Source organism: Pseudophryne corroboree, chromosome 6 (assembly GCF_028390025.1).
Source record: "Pseudophryne corroboree isolate aPseCor3 chromosome 6, aPseCor3.hap2, whole genome shotgun sequence".
In the NCBI taxonomy this organism is placed as follows: Eukaryota; Metazoa; Chordata; class Amphibia; order Anura; family Myobatrachidae; genus Pseudophryne; species Pseudophryne corroboree.
Window position 1 is genome coordinate 73,805,456 of NC_086449.1, and position 18,284 is coordinate 73,823,739.

An 18,284-nucleotide genomic window follows, 5' to 3' on the forward strand; every position below is an offset into this window, starting at 1 on the left:
CTAGTAAAGCTTTACTTTTTTGTGCCCTGTCTCCTGCGGAGCCGCTATTCCCCATGGTCCTTTCAGGAACCCCAGCATCCACTTAGGACGATAGAGAAACACACACACACACACACACACACACACACACACACACACCTACCACCGCTGGATGTAACATACTCTCCTGTCTGGAGGAAGCGTGCCCAGAGAGAGTATAACATACATACACACACGCCACCACTGGATGTAACATACTCTCCTGTCTGGAGGAAGCGTGCCCAGAGAGAGTATAACATACACACATACACCACCACCGCTGGATGTAACATACTCTCCTGTCTGGAGGAAGCGTGCCCAGAGAGAGTATAACATACATACACACACACCACCGCTGGATGTAACAAACTCTCCTGTCTGGAGGAAGCGTGCCCAGAGAGTATAACACACACACCCCACCGCTGGTTGTAACAAACTCTCCTGTCTGGAGGAACCATGCCCGGAGAGAGTATAACACACACACACACACCTACCACCGCTGGATGTAACATACTCTCCTGTCTGGAGGAAGCATGCCCGGAGAGAGTATAACATACACCCCCCACCGCTGGTTGTAACATACTCTCCTGTCTGGAGGAAGCATGCCCGGAGAGAGTATAACATACACCCCCCACCGCTGGTTGTAACATACTCTCCTGTCTGGAGGAAGCGTGCCCAGAGAGAGTATAACATACACCCCCCACCACCACCGCTGGATGTAACATACTCTCCTGTCTGGAGGAAGCGTGCCCAGAGAGAGTATAACACACACACACACACACACACACACACCTACCACCGCTGGTTGTAACATACTCTCCTGTCTGGAGGAAGCATGCCCGGAGAGAGTATAACATACACCCCCCACCGCTGGATGTAACACTCTCCTGTCTGGAGGAAGCGTGCCCAGAGAGAGTATAACATACACCCCCCACCACCACCGCTGGATGTAACATACTCCTGTCTGGAGGAAGCGTGCCCAGAAAGTAAAAAACACACACACACACACCCCACCGCTGGTTGTAACAAACTCTCCTGTCTGGAGGAAGCATGCCCGGAGAGAGTATAACACACACACACACACACACCTACCACCGCTGGATGTAACATACTCTCCTGTCTGGAGGAAGCGTGCCCGGAGAGAGTATAACACACACACACACACACACACACCTACCACCGCTGGTTGTAACATACTCTCCTGTCTGGAGGAAGCGTGCCCAGAGAGAGTATAACACACATACACACCGCACTGCTGGATGTAACATACTCTCCTGTCTGGAGGAAGCGTGCCCAGAGAGAGTATAACACACACACACACCTACCACTGCTGGATGTAACATACTCTCCTGTCTGGAGGAAGCGTGCCCAGAGAGAGTATAACATACACCATCACCGCTGGATGTAACATACTCTACTGTCTGGAGGAAGCGTGCCCGGAGAGAGTATAACACACACACCTACCACCGCTGGTTGTAACATACTCTCCTGTCTGGAGGAAGCATGCCCGGAGAGAGTATAACATACACCCCCCACTGCTGGTTGTAACATACTCTCCTGTCTGGAGGAAGCGTGCCCAGAGAGAGTATAACACACACACACACACACCTACCACCGCTGTATGTAACATACTCTCCTGTCTGGAGGAAGCGTGCCCGGAGAGAGTATAACACACACACCTACCACCGCTGGTTGTAACATACTCTCCTGTCTGGAGGAAGCGTGCCCAGAGAGAGTAAAACACACACACACACCCCACCGCTGGTTGTAACATACTCTGTCTGGAGGAAGCATGCCCGGAGAGAGTATAACACACACACACACACACACCACCGCTGGATGTAACATACTCTCCTGTCTGGAGGAAGCGTGCCCAGAGAGAGTATAACATACATACACATACATACATACACACACACACACACACACACCCCCCCACCGCTGGTTGTAACAAACTCTCCTGTCTGGAGGAAGCATGCCCGGAGAGAATATAACATACACCCCCCACCGCTGGTTGTAACATACTCTCCTGTCTGGAGGAAGCGTGCCCAGAGAGAGTATAACATACACCCCCCACCGCTGGTTGTAATAAACTCTCCTGTCTGGAGGAAGCATGCCCGGAGAGGGGTTAACTACGGCTGGCCGGCGGTCGGGCTCCCGGCGACCAGCATCCCGGCGCCGGGAGCCCGACCGCCGGCTTACCGACAGCTTGGCGAGCGCAAATGAGCCCCTTGCGGGCTCGCTACGCGCGCCACACTATTTTATTCCCCCTCTATGGGGGTCGTGGACCCCCACGAGGGAAAATAAGTGTCGGTATGCCGGCTGTCGGGCTCCCGGCGCCGGTATACTGAGCGCCGGGAGCCCGACCGCCGGCAAACAGAAGACCACCCCCGGAGAGAGTATAACATACACCCCCCACCGCTGGTTGTAACATACTCTCCTGTCTGGAGGAAGCGTGCCCAGAGAGAGTATAACATACACCCCCCACCGCTGGTTGTAACATACTCTCCTGTCTGGAGGAAGCGTGCCCAGAGAGAGTATAACATACACCCCCCACCGCTGGTTGTAACATACTCTCCTGTCTGGAGGAAGCGTGCCCAGAGAGAGTATAACATACACCCCCCACCGCTGGTTGTAACATACTCTCCTGTCTGGAGGAAGCGTGCCCGGAGAGAGTATAACACACACACCTACCACCGCTGGATGTAACATACTCTCCTGTCTGGAGGAAGCGTGCCCGGAGAGAGTATAACATACACACACACCCCCACTGGATGTAACATACTTTTCTGGACAAACTGGGTAACGTTTCTGTTTGCTTGTTACACAGCACTATGTAGTAAAATCACATTACAGAATCTGGTGCACAATTTACTTCTGTGTAAGTGTGCAGAAATGCTCAGCTATGTAGCAGCAGGACTGTTGTGTGCTTCTTAGAGATAAGGGAAAGATAAATAAGAATTTACTTACCGATAATTCTATTTCTCGTAGTCCGTAGTGGATGCTGGGGACTCCGTCAGGACCATGGGGAATAGCGGCTCCGCAGGAGACAGGGCACAAAAGTAAAAGCTTTAGGATCAGGTGGTGTGCACTGGCTCCTCCCCCTATGACCCTCCTCCAAGCCTCAGTTAGGATACTGTGCCGGACGAGCGTACACAATAAGGAAGGATTTTGAATCCCGGGTAAGACTCATACCAGCCACACCAATCACACTGTACAACCTGTGATCTGAACCCAGTTAACAGCATGATAACAGCGGAGCCTCTGAAAAGATGGCTCACAACAATAATAACCCGATTTTTGTAACAATAACTATGTACAAGTATTGCAGACAATCCGCACTTGGGATGGGCGCCCAGCATCCACTACGGACTACGAGAAATAGAATTATCGGTAAGTAAATTCTTATTTTGTCTGACGTCCTAAGTGGATGCTGGGGACTCCGTCAGGACCATGGGGATTATACCAAAGCTCCCAAACGGGCGGGAGAGTGCGGATGACTCTGCAGCACCGAGTGAGAGAACTCCAGGTCCTCCTCAGCCAGGGTGTGCCCCTGACCAAGTAGCAGCTCGGCAAAGTTGTAAAGCAGAGACCCCTCGGGCAGCCGCCCAAGATGAGCCCACCTTCCTTGTGGAATGGGCATTTACATATTTTGACTGTGGCAGGCCTGCCACAGAATGTGCAAGCTGAATTGTACTACACATCCAACTAGCAATCGTCTGCTTAGAAGCAAGAGCACCCAGTTTGTTGGGTGCATACAGGATAACAGCAAGTCAGTTTTCCTGACTCCAGCCGTCCTGGAAACCTATATTTTCAGGGCCCTGACAACATCTAGCAACTTGGAGTCCTCCAAGTCCCTAGTATCCGCAGGTACCACAATAAGCTGGTTCAGGTGAAACGCTGACACCACCTTAGGGAGAAACTGGGGACGAGTCCGCAGCTCTGCCCTGTCCGAATGGACAATCAGATATGGGCTTTTGTGAGACAAAGCCGCCAATTCTGACACTCGCCTTGCCGAGGCCAGGGCCAACAGCATGGTCACTTTCCATGTGAGATATTTCAAATCCACAGATTTGAGCGGTTTAAACCAATGTGATTTGAGGAATCCCAGAACTACGTTGAGATCCCACAGTGCCACTGGAGGCACAAAAGGGGGTTGTATATGCAGTACTCCCTTGACAAACTTCTGGACTTCAGGAACTGAAGCCAATTCTTTCTGGAAGAAATTCGACAGGGCCGAAATTTGAACCTTAATGGACCCCAATTTGAGGCACATAGACACTCCTGTTTGCAGGAAATGTAGGAATCAACCGAGTTGAAATTCCTCCGTGGGGGCCTTCCTGGCCTCACACCATGCAACATATTTTCGCCAAATGCGGTGATAATGTTGTGTGGTCACCTCCTTCCTGGCTCTGACCAGGGTAGGGATGACCTCTTCCGGAATGCCTTTTTCCCTTAGGATCCGGCGTTCAACCGCCATGCCGTCAAACGCAGCCGCGGTAAGTCTTGGAACAGACATGATCCTTGCTGAAGCAAGTCCCTTCTTAGTATCTCTTGAAGTTCCGGGTACCAAGTCCTTCTTGGCCAATCCGGAGCCACGAGTATAGTTCTTACTCCTCTCCTTCTTATAATTCTCAGTACCTTGGGTATGAGAGGCAGAGGAGGGAACACATACACCGACTGGTACACCCACGGTGTTACCAGAGCGTCCCAGCTATTGCCTGAGGGTCTCTTGACCTGGCGCAATACCTGTCCAGTTTTTTGTTCAGACGGGACGCCATCATGTCCACCTTTGGTCTTTCCCAACGGTTCACAATCATGTGGAAGACTTCCAGATGAAGTCTCCACTCTCCCGGGTGGAGGTCGTGCCTGCTGAGGAAGTCTGCTTCCCAGTTGTCCACTCCCGGAATGAACACCGCTAACAGTGTTATCACATGATTTTTCGCCCAGCGAAGAATCCTTGCTGCCATTGCCCTCCTGCTTCTTGTGCCGCCCTGTCTGTTTACGTGGGCGACTGCCGTGATGTTGTCCGACTGGATCAGCACCGGTTGACTTTGAAGCAGAGGTCTTCCTAGGCTCAGAGCATTGTAAATTGCCCTTAGCTCCAGTATATTTATGTGGAGAGAAGTCTCCAGACTTGACCACACTCCTTGGAAATTTCTTCCCTGTGTGACTGCTCCCCAGCCTCTCAGGCTGGCATCCTTGGTCACCAGGACCCAGTCCTGAATGCCGAATCTGCTGCCCTCTAGTAGATGAGCACTCTGCAGCCACCACAGAAGAGACACCCTTGTCCTTGGAGACAGGATTATCCGCTGATGCATCTGAAGATGCGATCCGGACCATTCGTCCAGCAGATCCCACTGAAAAATTCTTTCGTGAAATCTGCCGAATGGAATCGCTTCGTAAGAAGCCACCATTTTTCCCAGGACTCTTGTGCATTGATGCACTGACACTTGGCCTGGTTCTAGGAGGTTCATAACTAGCTCGGATAACTCCCAGGCTTTCTCCTCCGGGAGAAACACCTTTTTCTGGACTGTGTCCAGAATCATCCCTAGGAACAGCAGACGTGTCGTCGGAATCAGCTGCGATTTTGGAATATTTAGAATCCACCCGTGCTGTCGTAGAACTACTTGAGATAGTGCTACTCCGACCTCCAACTGTTCTCTGGACCTTGCCCTTATCAGGAGATCGTCCAAGTAAGGGATAATTAAGACGCCTTTTCTTTGAAGAAGAATCATCATTTTGGCCATTACCTTGGTAAAGACCCGGGGTGCCGTGGACAATCCAAACGGCAGCGTCTGAAACTGATAGTGACAGTTCTGTACCACGAACCTGAGGTACCCTTGGTGAGAAGGGCAATTTGGGACATGGAGGTAAGCATCCTTGATGTCCAGGGACACCATATAGTCCCCTTCTTCCTGGTTCGCTATCACTGCTCTGAGTGACTCCATCTTGATTTGAACCTTTGTATGTAAGTGTTCAAAGATTTCAGATTTAGAATAGATCTCACCGAGCCGTCTGGCTTCAGTACCACAAATAGTGTGGAATAATACCCTTTTCCTTGTTGTAGGAGGGGTACTTTGATTATCACCTGCTGGGAATACAGCTTGTGAATTGTTTCCAATAATGCCTCCCTGTCGGAGGGAGACGTTGGTAAAGCAGATTTCAGGAACCTGCGAGGGGGAGACGTCTCGAATTTCCAATCTGTACCCCTGGGATACTACTTGTAGGATCCAGGGGTCCACTTGCGAGTGAGCCCACTGCGCGCTGAAACTCTTGAGATGACCCCCCCCCCCCACCGCACCTGAGTCCGCTTGTACGGCCCCAGCGTCATGCTGAGGACTTGGCAGAAGCTTCTGTTCCTGGGAAGGGGCTGCCTGCTGCAGTCTTCTTCCGTTCCTCTACCCCTGGGCAGATATGACTGGCCTTTTGCCCGCTTGCCCTTATGGGGACGAAAGGACTGAGGCTGAAAAGACGGTGTCTTTTTCTGCTGAGATGTGACTTGGGGTAAAAAGGTGGATTTTCCAGCTGTTGCCGTGGCCACCAGGTCCGATGGACCGACCCCAAATAACTCCTCCCCTTTATACGGCAATACTTCCATGTGCCGTTTGGAATCTGCATCACCTGACCACTGTCGTGTCCATAAACATCTTCTGGCAGACATGGACATCGCACTTACTCATGATGCCAGAGTGCAAATATCCCTCTGTGCATCTCGTATATATAGAAATGCTCTATAGTCAATAAAATACTGTCCCTGTCAAGGGTATCAATATTTTCAGTCAGGGAATCCGACCAAGCCCCCCCAGCGCTGCACATCCAGGCTGAGGCGATCGCTGGTCGCAGTATAACACCAGTATGTGTGTATATACTTTTTAGGATATTTTCCAGCCTCCTATTAGCTGGCTCCTTGAGGGCGGCCGTATCTGGAGACGGTAACGCCACTTGTTTTGATAAGCGTGTGAGCGCCTTTAATTTTCTATCGGGGGAAACCCACGCATCATCACACACTTCAATTAATTTATCTGATTCAGGAAAAACTACAGGCAGTTTTTTCACACCCCACATACTACAAGTACCACAAAAAAAAAGGGTATTATCAGAAATATGTAACACCTCCTTCATTGCCCTTAACATGTAACGTGTGGCCCTAATGGAAAATACGTTTGTTTCTTCACCGTCGACACTGGAGTCAGTGTCCGTCTCTGTGTCTGTGTCGACCGACTGAGGTAATGGGCGTTTTAAAGCCCCTGACGGTGTTTGAGACGCCTGGACAGGTACTAATTGGTTTGCCGGCCGTCTCATGTCGTCAACCGACCTTGCAGCTTGTTGACATTATCACGTAATTCCCTAAATAAGCCATCCATTCCGGTGTCGACTCCCTAGAGAGTGATATCACCATTACAGGCAATTGCTCCGTCTCCTCACCAACATCGTCCTCATACATGTCGACACACACGTACCGACACACAGCACACACACAGGGAATGCTCTGATAGAGGACAGGACCCCACTAGCCCTTTGGGGAGACAGAGGGAGAGTTTGCCAGCACAAACCAAAACGCTATCATTTTACAGGGACAACCTTATATAAGTGTTTTCCCTTATAGCATCTTAATATGTAATAATATCGCCACAAAAATGCCCCCCCCCCTCTCTGTTTTAACCCTGTTTCTGTAGTGCAGTGCAGGGGAGAGCCTGGGAGCCTTCCCACCAGCAGTTCTGTGAGGGAAAATGGCGCTGTGTGCTGAGGAGAATAGGCCCCGCCCCCTTTTCGGCGGGCTTCTTCTCCCGTTTTTCTGACAACCTGGCAGGGGTTAAATACATCCATATAGCCTCAGGGGCTATATGTGATGTATTTTTAGCCAGCATAGATACTTTCATTGCTGCCCAGGGCGCCCCCCCAAGCGCCCTGCACCCTCAGTGACCGTTGGTGTGAAGTGTGCTGAGAGCAATGGCGCACAGCTGCAGTGCTGTGCGCTACCTTAAGAAGACTGGGAAGTCTTCAGCCGCCGATTTCTGGACCTCTTCTCTCTTCTCTCGATGCAGTGAGCCTGTTGCCAGCAGGACTCACTGAAAATAAAAAACCTAACAAAACTTTTACTCTAAGCAGCACTTTAGGAGAGCCACCTAGATTGCACCCTTCTCGGCCGGGCACAAAAATCTAACTGGGGCTTGGAGGAGGGTCATAGGGGGAGGAGCCAGTGCACACCACCTGATCCTAAAGCTTTTACTTTTGTGCCCCGTCTCCTGCGGAGCCGCTATTCCCCATGGTCCTGACGGAGTCCCCAGCATCCACTTAGGACGTCAGAGAAAATGGGAATTTCCTGGGAGGTACAATATGGACACTGCAACATGTCTCTCAGACTGACCATTATACTAGGCCCTGTAGCAGCTACTGCTGTGGGACCTGCAACAGTGTTCTCCCCAGAATTTACTTTTTGGGCACGTGAGTGTGCATCTCGGATGTTGCGCGTGATCCGGAATGAACAGCGTGGAGTCTCGCTTACAGTACTGTTGTGCCAGTACCCCCCTGACGGGGGCGGCTCCGACAGCATGGGTCGACTTGGCCAGCGGTCTCTTTCTGGTGGGGGTGTCTTCTAGCTGTACTGTGCCATGGCCAATAAGTTGTGCTGTGGTCACAATGCCATATTCTGGCTGGCCAGGCCTGGCTAACAGCCTAACCTCCCCACATATACACAGGTCCATGGCGTCAATATGCTTTCTTTTTCTTTTTTATATTATGGGAGTAAAGAGCAAAAAATAAGAATTTACTCACCGGTAATTCTATTTCTCGTAGTCCGTAGTGGATGCTGGGTACTCCGTAAGGACCATGGGGTATAGACGGGCTCCGCAGGAGACTGGGCACTCTTAAAAGAAAGATTAGGTACTATATCTGGTGTGCACTGGCTCCTCCCTCTATGCCCCTCCTCCAGACCTCAGTTAGGGAAACTGTGCCCGGAAGAGCTGACATTACTAGGAAAGGATTTGGAATCCAGGGTAAGACTCATACCAGCCACACCAATCACACCGTACAACTCGTGATAACTTACCCAGTTAACAGTATGAACAATAACTGAGCCTCTCTCAACAGATGGCTCATACAATAACCCTTTAGTTAAGCAATAAACTATATACATGTATTGCAGAGAGTCCGCACTTGGGACGGGCTCCCAGCATCCACTACGGACTACGAGAAATAGAATTACCGGTGAGTAAATTCTTATTTTCTCTGACGTCCTAGTGGATGCTGGGAACTCCGTAAGGACCATGGGGATTATACCAAAGCTCCCAAACGGGCGGGAGAGTGCGGATGACTCTGCAGCACCGAATGAGCAAACTCTAGGTCCTCCTCAGCCAGGGTATCAAACTTGTAGAATTTTGCAAAAGTGTTTGAACCCGACCAAGTAGCAGCTCGGCAAAGTTGTAAAGCCGAGACCCCTCGGGCAGCCGCCCAAGAAGAGCCCACCTTCCTCGTGGAATGGGCTTTTACTAATTTAGGATGCGGCAGTCCAGCCGCAGAATGTGCAAGCTGAATCGTGCTACAGATCCAGCGAGCAATAGTCTGCTTTGAAGCAGGAGCACCCAGCTTGTTGGGTGCATGCAGGATAAATAGCGAGTCAGTTTTTCTGACTCTAGCCGTCCTGGAAACAAAGTTTCAGGGCCCGGACTACGTCCAGCAACTTGGAATCCTCCAAGTCCCTAGTAGCCGCAGGCACCACAATAGGTTGGTTCAAATGAAACGATGATACCACCTTAGGGAGAAATTGGGGACGAGTCCTCCATTCTGCCCTTTCCATATGGAAGATCAGATATGGGCTTTTACATGACAAAGCCGCCAATTCTGACACACGCCTAGTCCAAGCTAAGGCCAAAAGCATGACCACTTTCCACGTGAGATATTTTAGCTCCACGGTCTTAAGTGGCTCAAACCAGTGGGATTTTAGGAATCAAACACACGTTAAGATCCCAAGGTGCCACTGGAGGCACAAAAGGGGCTGAATATGCAGCACCCCTGTAACAACGTCCGAACTTCAGGCAGTGAAGCCAGTTCTTTTTGAGAGAAAAAGGGATAGGGCCGAAATCTTGGCCTTTATGGATCCTAATTTTAGGCCCATAGTCACTCCTGACTGTAGGAAGTGCAGGAATCGACCCCCCCTGGAATTCCTCTGTAGGGCCTTCCCGGCCACACACCAAGCAACCTATTTTCGCCATATACAGTGAAAAAGTCTTGCTGTCACGTCTTTCCTAGCCTTTATCAGCGTAGGAATAACTGCATCCGGAATGCCCTTTTCCGCTAGGATCCGGCGTTCAACCGCCATGCCGTCCAACGCAGCCGCGTTAAGTCTTGGATCAGACAAGGTCCCTGTTGCAACATGTCCTGACTGAGAGGCAGAGGCCATGGGTCCTCTGAGAGCATTTCTTGCAGTTCCGGGTACCGAGTCCTTCTTGGCCAATCCGGAGCAAAGAATATTGTTCACACTCCTCCGTTTATTACAATTCTCAGCCCTTGGGTCTGAGAGGAAGAGGAGGGAATATATAGACCGACTGGAACACCCACAGTGTTACTAGTGCGACCACAGCTATCGCCTGAGAGTCCCTTGACCCAGCGTAAAACCTTTTTTATCTTTTTATTGAGGTGGGACGCCATGTAGTCCACCTGAAGCAGTTTCCATCAATTTGCAAAACTGCGTGAAGACTTCCTGATGAAGTCACCACTTTCCCGGGTGGAGGTCGTGTCCACTCCCGGAATGAACACTGCTGACAGTGCGCTTACTTGATTCTCCGCCCAGCGAAGAATTCTGGTGGCTTCTACCCTCGCCACCCTGCTCCTTGTGCCGCCCTGGCGGTTTACATGAGCCCCTGCGGTCTGACTGGATCAGAACCGGTTGGTCGCGAAGCAGGAACTCAGCTTGACTTAGGGCGTTGTATATGGCCCTTAGTTCCAGGATATTGATGTGAAGGCAAGTCTGTTGGCTTGACCACAAACCTTGGAATTTTCTTCCCTGTGTAACTGCCCCCCACCCTCGGAGGCTTGCATCCGTGGTCACCAGGACCCAGTCCTGAATGCAGAATCTGCGGCCCTCGAGAAGGTGAGCACTCCGCAGCCACCACAGGAGAGACACCCTGGCCCTGGGGGATAGGGTGATTAACCGATGCATCTGAAGATGTGATCCGGACCACTTGTCCAGTAAGTTCCATTGTCCTTGCATGGAACCAGCCGAAGGGGATGGCCTCGTATGATGCCATCATCCTTCCCAGGACTCGAGTGCAGTGATGCACTGACACCTGTTTTGGTTTTCAATGGATTCCTGACCAGTGTCATGAGCTCCTGAGCTCTCTCTATCGGGAGATAAACCCTCTTCTGGTCTGTGTCTAGGATCATGCCTAGGCGAGGCAGATGAGCTGTAGGAACCAACTGCGAAATATATAGAATCCAGTCGTGTTGCCGTTTCACTTCCAGAGAAGGTGATACGCTGTCCAGCAACTGCTCTCTTGATCTCGCTTTTATGAGGAGATCATCCAAGTATGTGATAATAGTGATACCTTGCTTCCGCAGGAGCACCATCATATCCGCCATTACCTTGGTGAAATTGGTAATGACAATCCCGTACCGCAATTCTGAGGTACGCCTGATGAGGTGGATAAATGGGGACACGAAGGTATGCATCCCTTATGTCCCGATTCATTTCAGGCATGCAATGACCGCTCTTAGCGATTCCATCTTGAACCTGAACCTTTTCAGGTATATGTTCAGGGATTTTAATACAATATGGATCTAACTGAACCGTCTGGTTTAGGGATTATAACATGGTCGAATAATAACACCCTCTTGTTGAAGAAGGGGACCCTTGACCACCACCTGTTGAAGATACAATTTACGAATTGCAGTTAACACTGGCTCCCTCTCTTGGGGGGAAGCCCGCCGGGTCCTCGGTGAGGGGGCATCTTCTCACAGTCCAGCCTGTATCCCTGCGATACAATTTCTATTGCCCAGGGATCTAACAGGGAGTGAACCCACTTGTGGCTGAACTTACGAAGGCGTGTCCCCACCGGGCCTAGCTCCGCCTGTGGAGCCCCAGCGACATGCGGTGGATTTTTGTAGAGGCCGGGGAGGACTTCTGTTCCTGGGGACTAGCTGTGTTGTACAGCTTCTTTCCTCTGCCCCCGGCTCTGACAAGAAAGGACGCACCTCAGACTTTCTTGTTTCTTTATCCGAAAAGCTGCATTTAATAATGTCGTGCTTTCCTAGGCTGTGCAGGAATATAAGGCAAAATATCAGAATTACCAGCTATAGCTGTGGAGACCAGGCCCGAGAACCTTTCTCCACACAATCCTCAGCCTTCCATATGCCTCTTAAGTCGGCATCATCTGTCCAATGTATATTCTACAGGACACGTCAAGCAGAAATCGACATAGCTTTTGTCTCTAGGACCCAGTATACTCATGTCCCTTTGGGCATGCTTTATAATTATATATCTATCACTTAAGACAGCATCTTAAAATATTTATATGCATACTAGGGTCTCAATCTCTGCTGATAAGGTACCTGTCCACGCTGCCACAGCGCTATAAACCCATGCCGACACAATCGCCGGTCTGGGTAGTATACTAGAATGTGCACACTATCGGCAGGATCCCTGAGAATAGCTAGTGCAAACAGGACACCCAAGGGGAAGATTCTCAACACATCCTGGCCCTAGTGGGGAAAGGATACAGCCGGGAATTCTCTTGTGGGAAGCTGCCGTCTCTTGTCTGGAGATTCCCGCTCTTTTTCCTCATGAGAGGAGGGAAATTTACCTCAGCATTCTTCCCCTTAACGTGTACTCTCGTGTCAGGGACAGATGAGTCATCAGTGATTTGCAAATCATCTTTTATTCCAATAATCATATATTGAATATCTTTTAGCCCTCTTGGCTGTAACTTTGCATTATCGTAGTCGACAGTGGAGTTAAACTCTGTCGATACTTTGTTATTTTGGATAGTGAACATAGAGAGACTCTGAAGGACTCTGACATAGGGACAGACCAGGGTAGATTTCCTTTCTGTTCCCTAACCTTTTGTGCAATAATTTTACCTCAGCACCTACACATATCCAAACAGGTGTCGGCGTTGTCGACGGAGACACCCTCCCACACACATATCCGCTCTATCACCTCCTTAGAGGAGCCTTTTACCTCAGACATGTCGACACACGCGTACCGACACACCACACACACAGGGGATGCTCTATTTGAAGACAGTTCCCCTACCAGGCCCTTTGGAGAGACAGAGAGAGAGTATGCCAGCACACACCACAGCGCTATAGAATACAGGGATGTACACTATACTGAGTGATTTTTCCCCTATAGCAGCTTATATACACAGTTTTGCGCCTAAATTTATGTGCCCCCCCCCTCTCTTTTTTACCCTTTGTATACCAGGATACTGCAGGGGAGAGCCTGGGGAGCTTCCTTCCAGCTGAGCTGTGAAGCGAAAATGGCGCCGGTGTGCTGAGGAAGAAGGCCCGGCCCCCTCAGCGGCGGGCTTCTGTCCTTTTATGTGCTTTAATGGCGGGGGTTAATGCACATATACAGTTTATCAGACTGTATTATGTGCTTTTCGCCAAGTAAGGTAATCTAATTGCAGCCCAGGGCGCCCCCCCCCCCCCCCCCAGCGCCCTGCACCCATCAGTGACCGGAGTGTGTGGTGTGCTAAGGGAGCAATGGCGCACAGCTGCAGTGCTGTGCGCTACCTTAATGAAGACCGGAGTCTTCAGCCGCCGATTTTCAACTTCTCTTCGTTCTTCTGGCTCTGCAAGGGGGACGGCGGCGCAGCTCCGGGACCGGACAACCGAGGACTGGGCCTGTGTTCGATCCCTCTGGAGCTAATGGTGTCCAGTAGCCTTAGAAGCCCAAGCTAGCTGCAAGCAGGTAGGTTCGCTTCTCTCCCCTCAGTCTCACGTAGCAGCGAGTCTGTTGCCAGCAGATCTCACTGAAAATAAAAAACCTAACAAATACTTTCTTTTCTAGGAAACTCAGGAGAGCCCCTAGGGTGCATCCAGCTCTGGCCGGGCACAGATACTAACTGAGGTCTGGAGGAGGGGCATAGAGGGAGGAGCCAGTGCACACCAGATATAGTACCTAATCTTTCTTTTAAGAGTGCCCAGTCTCCTGCAGAGCCCGTCTATACCCCATGGTCCTTACGGAGTACCCAGCATCCACTAGGACGTCAGAGAAATGAGGAGAATGTACAGACTCTGCCCATATAGTAGTACCTAGCTTAGAATCAGAGCCATGACACCATGGCTATTTCACAGGAACACTAAACAATGCACCAATTCAGTAATTAGCATTAAGATAATGTGGTCATATAAAGCCAACACTAAACATTACATCATGTGCGCACACAGACACCACATGCCAAAATCTATGGCAGTAACTATACAGATTACACAGCAAATAATAATGACACAATGCACCCAGATTACACATACACTTGCTATTAAGCAGCTAAAATAGTTTATATGTGCAAGGTAAACACATAAGCATAATGGGTGCGATATAATATCCTGGCAGGCAAGACTGATGGAAGCAACCCCAACTGAGGCTAGGTTAGTACACTTACCCTCCCCTAATACCTCCCTTCCCGCAGTCTTTTCCCTACCCATGTTAAGTGCCGCACTGCGGAAATATTACTCAAGACAAGTCAATAGCTCCCAGGCTCTTTAGACGGATGTTACAATACACACATGAACCGAATCAGTCAGATTGGAGGGAGGCACTGCTCCGAAGCCGGATCTAATCTGAAGCGGACAGTACATCCTTCAACAGCTGGAAGAACACTTCTTCGTAAGCTTGTGTAAACTCTGAAAACCACCACAAAATCTAGAAGAGCATCCTGTACACAAGGACACATCCTACCCCTTGCTGATTGGATAAAAGTGGACTGATCTGTACAAATGGTCTATAAAGACTGTCCCAAAAACAGATTTGATCGGCTTGGTGTTTTGTTCCTTAGTCCTACCTGCACTGGCAGACAGGCTAGTGCTCATTAACACATGCTCAACTGTCTGAGCTCCAAGGGAGGACTTATCTGGAGAAGTCACATTTGGGGAGATGTATCAAGACTATCTAAAGAGTGAAGAAGTGCAGAAGTTGTCCATAGCAACCAAGCCGCTTCTACCCATCATTTATTGAATGCACTTAATAGAGATAAGCTGGTTGGTTGCATTGGGCAACTTCTCCACACTTTATTGCTTGAGGCAACTCCCCAAATGTATAAAAAGAAATAAAAAGAGGGGTGAATGCTTCCAAATGATAGAGATAAAAGTAGCTCAATTCTAAGAAAAGACCAGAAATTCTAATATAGGAAAAACAACAACTGTGTGTGCTGGCTGCTAACGCCACTATTAATATGGATTAGTGACCAGAAGGAAAGGAACCAGATCATGAAATGACAAAAGGGGTCAATTCAATTCAGCGCCTGGAATTAGCCGTTATGTTGGAGAAGGCCGGTTCTCTCAGACTAAACAGGGTGTTCTGCGACGAGAAACGGCATGCTCAGACACATATATGCAACGCTCTTTCTGCCACACTAACAGCAGAAAACAGCATTGCGCCAACACTTGTCAGCTATCTGCTCGGAGAGGTGCAAGAAGAAATCTTCTTGTTACATCACATTAAGGTCGATTCAATTCGGCAACTTAAGAATAGCGGCGGGAATTAGCTCCCGACGCTATTCAATTCAGCTGCTAGTGACCCGCAATTGTCGGGAATTCTTCTCTCATCCCCGGGGGATGAGAGAAGAAACCCGACAAAAGTGCTGCCTCGCGGCCAGCGCAAGGCTGATTCTCTCGGGAATCAGCCTCGCGCCGGGGAGTTAAGTCGGAGAATGCCCGTTCTCCCGACAATTCAACCTGTTTAGTCGGCGAGAACGGGCTATCGCCGACTTAACTTTAGCTGAATTGAATAGCGTCGGGAGCTAAGTCCCGGCGCTATTCTTAAGTTGCCGATTTGAATCGACCCCACTGAATTGAATAGCACCGGTAGCCAATTGCCAGCGCTATTCAGTCCACCCTGAATTGACCCCAAAGTATTTAATATTATTTATATATCTGCAAATTTACCAGTGTATTAACCACAAAATAAAGAAACAGTAACTGCAATCAGCACATAAATATTCAAAAAGTTACTGGAGCAACAGCAAAAGGTGGCACCAATCTCGGCTGGGTACATACTATCCCACCAGAACGTGAGGCAAAGGGAAACCAGACAGTGATTACCAGCTGAAATCCCCAGCATGTGTGTTCAGTGGCCAGCTGAGGAATGGCAGGCCATAGAAATTGCAGCTAGATCAGATGAGCAGAGGTCTGTATTATCATAGTTGTCAATATGCAGATATAGCTGTAATATCCATTGTCATTTCACTGTGGTCCACTTCCATTCTTTCTGGTCACCAATCAACCAAACATTGACAACCAGCAGGTTTCAACATCTTTCCCATTGTAGCTTAACCACCCCTGAATAGACACGGGATGCATTCAACATACTAGCGTTCAGTAGACAGACCACGGAATCCCGACATTTTACTTTTTACCGGCGGTCTGGATCCCGACACCCCATCCCCCAATTCCCACTCTGTTGATGGGTCTGCACCACCACCTAAGTGGGAATAGAACCTGTGGTGAGTGAAGCTTGCAAGCGGGACCAAAGCTTGGAGAGTGCAGCGAGCCCACGAGGGGACTCGCTGCCAGTATACCGTATATCATACCGTACCAGACAGACGGAAATGTGGAGTCTACAAAAACTCAAACCCCACCCTAATAACAAGCCTTTACTTTACAATAACATTAGCCACTGTTGGCCTTTTGGTTCCTCCATTACTTAGGCATCATTATAGTGTGTGAAACCTAAAAGGAGACTGGTGTCAATATAGGAGAGGACTCAATAGCAAATGACGCAGCTTCTATTGATGAGAATGCAGCGGACCAATAACATGTGAATAATACACACACACACACACACAGAGTAGCAATGCACAGCTGCTGAGGCTGGGGATCTTACACACACACAGCGACATAGTAATGTAAAGGTGGTTACACACTAGGCAATGTGCTCCGTGAGCAACATTGCCTAGTGTGTAACCTCCCGGCCAACGGCGGGTATACGCACTGTGCGATATTGCGCAGTGACATCATGCCGCTTTGGATGATGAGTCCAAACTGAGCTGCATATATGGTCGACACTGCGGGTTGTTAACAATCTGCGCATCGGCTGTTGTCAGCTGTATACACACTGGGCGATATGGTAAACGATATCGCTCAGGAGGGGGAAAATGAGATATTGTTTACTATACCGCTAAGTGTGTATGCACCTGAAAGCTGAACCTGCTGCTGGGTCTCTTAAGGTGGGTACACACTTAGCGATAAATTAAACGACGTCGCTCATTTTGACCCTTCCCGAGCGACGTTGTTTACTTTTGCTAGGTGTGCATGCTGCCGAACGATGCACGGCCCCGTGGGGCGTTAGCCAGCCATGCTGTCGGCTGTGCATGCAGCTCAATTTGGACTACCATCCAAAAACTACATGCACAGCCCGTTCCGTGGCGTGACATCACTGAGCGATATTGTTTGCATATCGCTCAGTGTGTGCGCACTGCCACCGACCGCCCCGGGAGTGGAAACACTAGGCGACGTTACTCAGAGCACATCGCCTACCGTGTACCCACCTTTACACATGTATATACACACACTGCAATGTACAGCCACCGCTGGGTCTCATACACATGTATACAAACATCTATAGAGTAATACGAGGCTGCAGCAGATGCCAGGTTGCTCTTACACATGTATACACACACACATATATACATACATATACATATATAGAGAGAGTAATATGAGGCTGCAGCAGCCGGGATTGCTCTATTACACATGTATATACACACACATATAGGGGGTTATTCCGACCCGATCGCTTGCTGCAGTTTATCTCAGCGCAGCGATCAGGTCGGAATTGCGCGTGCGCCAGCCAAAGGCCGCTGTTTCCCTGCGATCGCATGGCCGGACCGTGCGGGCCGCAGCGGCTGCAACACATCACACACGGCTGCTGCGGGCCGTGGAGCGACGAGTAGCTCCCGGCCAGCACACTAAAGCTGCAATGGCCGAGAGCTACTCCTAAAGTGCAAAAGCATCGCCGCTGTGCGATGCTTTTGCACTTCTGCAGGGAGGGGCGCGGCACTGACATGCAGGGCAGGATAGCCTGTGCTGGGTGACCCCCCGCATGT

General features: G+C 49.9%; 1 protein-coding gene across 2 annotated transcripts in view; it reads right to left on the reverse strand.

The window, feature by feature from the left end:
• Positions 1-18,284, reverse strand: part of TRIR (telomerase RNA component interacting RNase) — a 47,556-nt gene that overhangs the window by 28,103 nt on the left and 1,169 nt on the right. The window lies entirely within an intron of this gene.